Below are 9,198 nucleotides of genomic sequence, written 5' to 3'. Positions count from 1 at the left end.
AGACCCTCTTCAGTTTTAAAAAATCCTACGATGCTATTTTGGGTGAGCAAACACTCTTAAAGAAGCTCCTTCCTCTCAGGAACGTATCTGACACCCCCTCCCCCTGGGTTCCGCGGTGGGTTGGAGAGGCTGCAGAGCCTGAGGTCCCCCAGGAGGAGGAGCCAGCGCCCCCCAGGCGGCAGCAGGGTTGGGGACCGCCACTCCGGCCCCAGTGCCCCCCAGGCCAGGCGAGGGGACCTCAGGCAGCCCACATTCACCGGGTTAGCTGCTCCTGGAATCAACTGCCCCAAAGCCTTCATACCCATCACTTCCCTCCAAGACCGGCCCTTGACGAGGTCCCCGCAGAAGGCAGCCTGCTCAGGCTTTAGGACCCTTCACAAGGTCCTGTCTTTAGGGTTCCCCCTGTGAGGGCTCTCCCCCAGACAGAGCTCACCAGCATCAGGGCGCGGCTGTGCACCCCGGGCAGAGAACCCTGGAACATGGGATACTCATGATTCTCGGGAGCGCCATACACGCACACACACATGCACACGCCTACACACGCAGACATGCAAGTGCACACCATACACATACACGTGGGCATACGAACACACACCAGCACCCACGCTTGTGCGTGCACACACACACACACACATGGTGCACCTAAGGGGGTGATACTTCCGTGCTGCCTGGCGTTGGAGGACAGCTAGCTCTGGCTCGCAGTGGGATCAGAGAAGGCTCACACGCTGGGAAAGACCACCACACGTCTCCTTAACTGGCGATGAAGCTTGGGAAGTATTAGTTGACTCTTCCAAGAGCCCACAACCCATTCCCCTGAGGCTTGTGGGAGAAACAACGCAGTAGAGGGAAGTCATTTTCTCCAGGAGCAAAGGCCTCAGTGCACCGCTCAGGTTGTTGAGGACCGTAAATCCCCGCCAGTAATCACACCATCTCCACGTCCTTCTCAGAGCATAAAACGCCTTTCAGCTCCTCACCTGGTCTGACTTTCACAACAAGCTGTGAGTTACTGGGGTCACGAGAAAAGAAGCGAAGGCACCAGGAGACCCACGTCTCTGCCACCGGCTCACGGCCGGCTCCAGGAGGGGCTTGTCCTCAGGGCAAGTGTCGCCTTCATTCTGCGAAGGAGGAAGCTGAGGCCCAGGAAGGACAAGCGACTTGTCTCTACCAACCGGCAATACCGGGGGACAGACTGGAAAGAGTGAACACTTGAAGCAACGGCTTCTTTAGCACAGGGTCTGTCGTCCACATAGAAACGGTACCGGGAGCACCTGGCGGGGTCAGTCGGTGAAGCCTCTGCCTTTGGCTCAGGTCAGGACCCCAGGGTCCTGGGATGGAGCCCAGAGTGAGGCTCCCTGCTCAGCGGGAACCTGCTTCTCCCTCGGCCTCTGCAGCTCCCGCTGCTTGTGCTCTGTGTGTGTGCGTGCGTGTGTGCGTGTGTCAAATAAATCAAATCTTTAAATTAAAAAAAAAAAAAAGAAAAAGAAAAAGAAAAGAAAGAGTATCCAAAGGCTGAGGTGGGCAGGGTGGGCAGGACGTAGGACTCCTGAGGTACGGAAGACAGGAAATCCATCCTGAAAAACCATTTTTATTGTTTTCTCCTTGTTATTTTTTCAGAGAAATGACTCTGTGAACACCAGCGCCCCAGGGATCAGTAAAGAGCAGAACCAGGAGGCGTGCACGACGCACCCATGTGACCCCCGGACCCCAGGTCTGACCAGCAACCCGCGGCCCCCAGAGCATCGCAGGCCCCACCCGCCGGTCCCAGCGGGTCCTGCGGTGTCTCGAGGACACGCCCTCACCCCTTCGAGGCACTTCGGCAGGGAAGGGAAGGGTAGACGCCTAGAAGCAGAGAGTCCAGACGCCCAAGAGCCCCTAGTTAAACTCACCTCTGGTCGTTATGGCAAACCTCCTGCTCACAGATCTGAAGCCACCCCCCACCCCGCTCTGATGGAGCAGGACCGGCGGGTTCACACCCACATAACCCTTCCTTCCTAAAGATGCCATCACAGCCTTTTCCACCTGGCGCCTCACAGCCTGAGGGGTCCTTGGTGGAGGAATCATTCACCCGAACACTTGTCTTCTCAGAGGACCTCCCCCAACCAAGCTGAAGGGGTTTCCCCTAAAGGGAATGGGGCGGGCTTTCCCCTAAAGAAACAGGAGGAACTGGAACTAGAGCAGGAGTCGCATGGCAGAGGTGGGCCAAGGGCTCTGCCCGCAGGAGGGACGAGGCAGCCCCTGCTTTCCCCACCCAGGAACCTGTCCCCTCAAGATACGGAGATTGCTGCCCCCTGCCCGCCTTCCAGCTGTAATCTCCGTATCTTGAGTTTTATTTCTCCTGGATTTTTAGGCAGAAAGCTTCAAGACAAGATAAATTAATGTGTTTTTGGTTTTTTTTTTTTCAAATCTAGCCCTTTGGGAAGTGTCGCGGGTGTGACTCAGCTTTACACTAGGAAATCTTAAAGTTCGCCGCTGCTAACCTCATCACACGCCCCGCTCCGTGAGGCAGAGGTACCCGCACAACGTGACTGGGTCATGGATCCCACGTCTCTCTGTACCGCCTAACTGCCGGTTTCTGTGTCCACGGTGTCGTGCTGGTTTCACTTGCTCCATTAACATTTGTAGAACGTGACTATGAACCTCAGAGACTCTGATCCATTCCACTTTATACATTGGGATAAGCCGAAAGGGAAGTGCACGGGCTCATCTTGTCATTAAAAACAAAGAGGGCAGTTGTTCACTTACGCAACATCATGGTCTGACAATCACGTGCAGTGGACGCACACTGGCCGAGGGGCTGGGGAGCAGGTGCGCAGGCAGGTGGGCTCGGTGAGGGCTGTGTCCAGAGAAATTGCCTTCAGCTGTAGCAACGGAGACCAAGATACAACAGCCTAAGGAACACGAAGGTTCCTCTTGTCACAGAAAAAAATCAAAAGATAAGAGGCACAGAAGGTGGTGGTGTAGTTCCACAAAGTTATCAAGAACCCAAGCTCCCCCAAATTTAGGAACCAACCACGTTATTCAGTGACTTTGGTTCTCAGAGTCACAAGATGACTGATGAGATCTAAGCCATCATATCTGTTTTCAAAATGAGCAGAAAACATAAAAGGACTAAGGGCAAAACACGCTGGCATTCTGTCCCCTTTCAAGGAACCTTCCCAGAAGTCCCAACTGACGACTTTTGTTTATTTTTTTTTTAATTCTTATTTATTTATTTGAAACACAGAGAGAGAGAGAGAGAGCTCAAGATGTGGGAGCAGCAGGCAAAGGGAGAGGAGAAGCAGACTCCCCGCTGAGCAGGATCCCGATGCAGGACTCGATCCCAGGACCCTGGAATCATCACCTGAGCTGAAGGCAGATGCTCAACTGACTGAGCCACCCAGGCGCCCCTGACTTTGGTTTAAATACCATTGGCCAGACTTGGCTTGTGACCAAATGTAAGGGCAAGGAGGCTGGGAGATGAGCCAGGGTTTACTTCGAGGCAGAATGGAAAAATAGATATTGAGGGGAGAAAAACCTAGTGCTTTCGTAGCAATCCACAATCGCTATGAAGTCAGTGAGCTGGGTTAGAGATCTCGGCTGAGCTCAGCACACAGCGGACATGGAATCATCGAGATGTCGAGGGGTGTGTGCTGTAGGTGTGAGCTTAGGACGGCGGGAAGCAGATGGCGTCAGGTTGTAGAGTAACAAAGTGAGGAGGGGTACGTAGTCTGGGCGGGCTCAGGGAGACAGTGAGGGGTATGCAAAGTCGGTGTGGGTTCAGAGAGGTACTTAGCCTCCCTTTGGCCAGTACGGATGAAGTTTCCCAAAAGCATTTCAACCCATTTTGCAGCTTTTGAGAACATCAGTCCTTAAGGACCACTTGCAGGATTAAGGAGAGCTGGGAAACGCTATGCTGTCCTCGATGGAGGCCATGCCCACCCGCGGGCTGTCGACCCACTTGGTCATGAGGGTCTGCCTTCATCAGCACAGATGTCACACTGACAGGAACGGGTGGGGGTCCCTCTTGTCAGTCCCAAGCAGCCTCCACTTTGCAATGGTCCTTCTGTGGCCCGGCTTCCTCGGGTTAGCAGGCTTCATACATCACGGCCGGCAGGTTTATACACCTCGACCCAAAGTCAGAACTGCTAGCAAATTACCTTGACATGTTGATGGCTTGCCTTATCTCACCCCCCAGGCCTCCCGAGTCCTCCTTCCCACCCTCAGAAACACTTCCAATTACTGCACTGGTTTATCAGGGACTCCTTCCTCAGTGTTCCCATCCTGCTCTCTACAGCCTCAGTCGTCTGAGCGATAGGACGTCTGAGTTGTTGCTGGACACCTCCTTGATTTGCTCCTGCTTATCTTTCCTCTGTCCCTCGAGGATGGGTCATTGCCACAAAGACTCGGCTTGCACGCGGCGTTGTATCATCAGCACTGACAGTCACTCGAGCCACTCTCGGACACCTGTGGGTGGCCCCTGTAAGAGAGATTTCCAGCAACAGAATGCCAAACACAATACTTGGTCAGACTTCTTGATTTACACAATGGGAGGAAGTCTTTACTTGGGATTTGAAAAGACAACAGAGAATTTCAACGTAAACCGGGAATAGCGTTCTGTTGTTGACCCAGCCAATGCCACGGTGATGACGGGAAGGACACTGGTGTGTCACATAATTGCAAAGCACCCTCCCGAATCCCGCCCAAGGCCGGCATTCCCAGCCCCACCAGATCCTACAGCTCAAACACTGCTACACATATAGTCAAGTAGGACATTGTAGAGATCAACAGCTTTGAGAGTTGGGCAGGAATGTGGTTGATGACGTCCCCTTAAAACCATCATGAACTCTAAGAGTTGACACTGACCCACTGACTTATCTGCTGTAACTCACATGTTTAGAAATAAGCTCAGTGTGAGGTCTTAAGAACAGTGGTCTGAAAGGATCAGTGTTTGAGGATTCGCTTTATCTTGGTTTTTCAGATTTGATTTATTTATTTGAGAGAGGGAACAAGCTGGGAGAGGGGTGGAGTGAGAGCTGCAGAGGGGCAGAGAGAAACAACTTCCCCACAAGGCAGGGAGCCCAATAATACCAGGACTTTGAGATCATGACCTGAACCAAAGGCAGACGCTTAACCGCGTGAGCCACCCCAGCACCCCAAGGACCCAGCCTATCTTATTTTGTGTATGCCTCAATGTATTCCTGGAAAAGAGTAAGAAATCAATCCAGTCACTTTTGCCCAAGAAACTACATGCCCATGGTTACACATTCTCAAAAAACCTGTGAGACAAAGTGCCAGAGCTTTCCTGGGAATTGAGTTTTGTTTTGATTTGGGTTAGTTATCTCGGATGGGAAATTCCCCTTCCTTTGTTGATACCCTATTGAGATAAGCTGGGATTTCACACAGGTAAAGTTACATCAAAAACCTAGGCTCTGTGGGGAAACTGACTTTTGTTCACTTTTAGAAGGAGGGAGAAACAATAGAAATTATCCTTCACGAGCCCTCATCACAGGAACATGTCTGGTCTTCTCTGGAGAAGTGCGCTGACCCCAATTTCAGGACACCACAGGAACTCTATATAAATTTCGAATACTACGTTATAATTTATAGAAGCATAGCTAACTCAACACTGGGGAGAATAACAATTATTGCCCCTTGATAACAAAATATTTCTTTTGTTCAAGCATTCGTTGAATTCCCATTACATGTAAAACAGCTCCGACATCAAAAAGGCCATGAGAATTGTGCCAGTTGCTAGACGGCAACATGAGGCTGTTGACCCTTCCACGGTCCTCCTGTTTGCTTGGCTGTTCAATGAGGTGGACTCTCCCTATTGGGTCAGGACTGCTGGTGATGAGGAGTCCCGAGCCAGGGTGGGAAGCAGAAAGTAGGCAGTAGGGTGGGAAGGCAGAAAAGTAGAACAAATCTGGGAATTACAGGTTGGGGCTGGGAATGGGAAAAGCCAACAGGGCTCAGAAGCCAAACAAACAATCAGGAATCAGGTGCCTCCCAAGAGGTTAAAGACCAAGGCAGCAGTTAGGAACCAGGAAACCCCCAGGCACCAAAGCCAGTCAACCTCAGGTTCAGAGTCCTCACCATGATGGATTTGACACTGAGGCACCTGCTCTCAGGGGGAAAGGCTCTTACTCCAGTTCTGTGGGAGCGATCTAGGATGTGACTCTTCTGGTTGGTGCTGGTAGGAGCAGAGGGCCCGTGTGAGAAAGGATGGAGTCGAATGACAGAGGCACGTGTGTGGAATCACGCTGAAAGACACATCACGACATTTCAGTGCCGTGCTTGGCAACGGTCAGAGCTGACAGCCAGTACTTAGTCACCTACGTCGTGTCAAGACCGTGGGGCACACTGGCCCGGAATAGCCATGAGGGGTCAGGGGTGGGGTGGATGGAAATCCAGAAATTTTGCTTTGACACTTTCCCAGCTCCCTCTCTGTCAGTTCCATATCCCCACCTTCTGGCACCCTTCTCTGCTGGTTCTCCGGTGCCAAGCAGTCCCAGGCCACCCATCTGTGGTCCACATTCTTCCTTGGAGGCATGGCACTCACATCTCTCCATTCCTCAAGTTGTCCAAGTTAAAAAAAAAATTTTTTTTTTGTTTTTTGGTTTTTTTTTAAATTTGGAAGGCATGTCACAAATGTTAAGAGGAAAGTAGGTGCACCAGAGAAAGCCTAACAGAGGTATAAATGATGAATATGCTTCGTGCTCCTGAAGGTATTAGTACTTGAAGGGAAGAGCTAATTAATACAAAAGAGCCTCTAGAGGTTTGCCCCCAACACTCTAGATGAATAAGGGTTAAAAAAAAAAAAAGAAGTCTATCTTCTAAAAAAATTACTTAAGCATATGACTTGAATTACAGCTTTTTAAAAAGTTGGTTTTCCTTCACAAAAAAAAAAAAAAGTCAAGCCTTCTAAGGATGCTGTCTGAAAGGGATAACTGGTTCGTCTCCCTTATCTCCCTTTTAATCATATAGTTCTAGGAATAAACACAGACAACTTGAATTTTAATGGTTTCCCAAAAATGATACTTGGCCATATAAATTTTTTTAAAAAAAGCAGACATTTCTGTTTTCCAGGACAAGAGATAAATAACTACAGGGGTCTCACAGTGCAGCGGAGAGGGCACGGAAGGCCCTATTTTCCCTCCAAGCCCCTCCTCGTCCCTGGCCTCATCGCCTCACAGAGACAACGATACACACTTGCAGAGCCCCTGTGATGATGACAGACAAGGTGCAGGACGTGTCTGGCACAGACCCGGCACACTGATGAGCCCGGCTGTCGTGGAGTGGCCTCGCTGACTGATGGGGTGCCCAACCGTCTCTCGCTGCATACGCGTCTCTACCTCGTCCAAGGAGAGCACGTGACAGGGAGTGTATTCCAGAGAAGCAGGAGAAATTCCTGCATAAGATCCAAAAACCTGGGGAACAGTCTCGGCTTCTCACCAGTTGGCTGTGTGAGTCTCTGCAAAACCTCGTGTCCCCAGGGCCTCCACTTGCTCATCTGAAAATGGAAGGACTTGAACTCCACGATAACTTTGGTCACTTCCGGATCCGGCGATCTCTGACACTGACTCGTGACCTTCCCAGGCAGAGGGAAGGCTGGTGAGAGGCTGCCCTGTCTGAGGACAGCCTATCCTAGATGATCAGATGTTGGCCCGTGTACCTCTGCGGTCACCCTTCCACCTGTGGTTCCCATCCCTGCCTCGCCTCTCCCAACCCTGCTCGGGAGCCCAAATGGACTTTGACCCCAAGACCAGGTGGAAACCCCTCCGCTGATACTGCCCCGAGATGGGATAATGTGCTTAAATTATCCGGTCCTCAGTGTTCCCATCTGCAAGAGTCAAAGAATCATCTTCACCTCTTGGAGCTGTGATTGGGATTCGACGAGACACCAAATAGGGAAATGACTTATCAGAGGATGGCACTGGGCAAGGTGAATAGAGCAGCTGTGATTATGGGTGGTTTCACACCACTGGAAGCCCTCTATGGAAAGCACCCCAAGAGGCTGGATTCCGAGTCCAGACACTGGATTCCGAGTCCAGACACTGGTGGGGCTCCTGCCTTTTGGGGGTTTTGTGTGCCCAGAAGAATCTGGCAGGATGGCGTTGAACTTTGATGTAATCAGACATTGTTTTCTTGTCTTCCAACCAAGGAAGTTTTGTTAAACTTTCACTTGTAGGCAAGGGGAAGGATCTTGTTTTAATGGCCCGGAAAAGTTTTCACACCATTAGTAATATCCTATCCATCTGACCGGGGGTTTTCCTATTGCAAAAGGCAACTGTGGACTTTCAGGAAAAGCACCTATTACTAGTTGTGGCCGACCAAGCAAACGCAGGAAAGAACCGTAGGGCTGTCCCCATGAAATCCCGCTGTCCAGCTCTGCCGGGCGCCCTGTCCATGGATTGCCCTGCTCCCGTGGTCACAAGGAGGCCGCGAGAAATGAAAGGCACTCAGAAGCAGCTGAGCGTTCTGACGCGTGTTGAGATGTCCTCGTTCTCGGGGCTGCTCAAGCTTGTGGGATCTCTTCCAGCAGCCTCTCCACATGGAAGCCAGAGTGCTCCTTGTTGATGAAGGGTTCTAAGCAGTTCTCCCAGAACACAGCCCCATGTGTTGGGTTTTCTGGACAGTCAGCTCTGGGGAAGCCGTAATTAGCGTCTGTCTCTCTCTCTGAGTCTGTCCCGTCCACATGTGCAAGTCACCTGCCCTTGGATGGAGCTGGTTTCATAAACAGAAGAGTAAGCAAGTACTCGTATAGGATAATTTGAGATGTGTCACAATCTCTGCTGCCCAAAATATCTTCCCGGCCAAATGCCACAGTGTCTAGAATTCCCAGCATGAAACCCATGGCCGCTAGTCCTGCCTGCCCTTCACCTCATCCCCTCCCCCGGTGTCCACACGTCTGAATCACAGCCCCACACCCAGGCCTGGCTCGGTAGCACTCTTTCGGGAAGCCTCCCACGATCCTGCATTTGCCAGTGACCCCTCACTGGTGTGAACTCATGTGTCGTTTATGATAAATCATTTCATGTTTCCACACGTGTGCTATCTCCCACTGGGTACGATCTTGAGGGTCAGTCCCTCAGCAAGGTCTTCTTTATCTCTACACCACTGTCCCATCCCCAGAGTGGACCCTTCATAAGGAACCAGGATCTGACCCGTGGACACCATGTGTGTGAGTGAGGGGTAAGCCAGTTTCCCCGGGCTGAAGTT

General features: G+C 51.3%; 1 long non-coding RNA gene across 1 annotated transcript in view; it reads right to left on the bottom strand.

Annotated features, from left to right (window-relative positions):
- Nucleotides 1-3,313: 3,313 nt before the first annotated feature.
- LOC125086205 (uncharacterized) overlaps nucleotides 3,314-9,198 on the bottom strand; it is a 30,067-nt gene continuing 24,182 nt past the window's right edge. Inside the window, exon 3 of the long non-coding RNA XR_007123121.1 lies at nucleotides 3,314-4,456. This is a non-coding gene — a long non-coding RNA (uncharacterized LOC125086205). The remainder of the gene's footprint in view (nucleotides 4,457-9,198) is intronic.

The sequence above is a fragment of the Lutra lutra genome, chromosome 15, assembly GCF_902655055.1.
Source record: "Lutra lutra chromosome 15, mLutLut1.2, whole genome shotgun sequence".
Classification (NCBI taxonomy): domain Eukaryota; kingdom Metazoa; phylum Chordata; class Mammalia; order Carnivora; family Mustelidae; genus Lutra; species Lutra lutra.
This window is presented reverse-complemented; position numbering and strand designations above follow the sequence as displayed.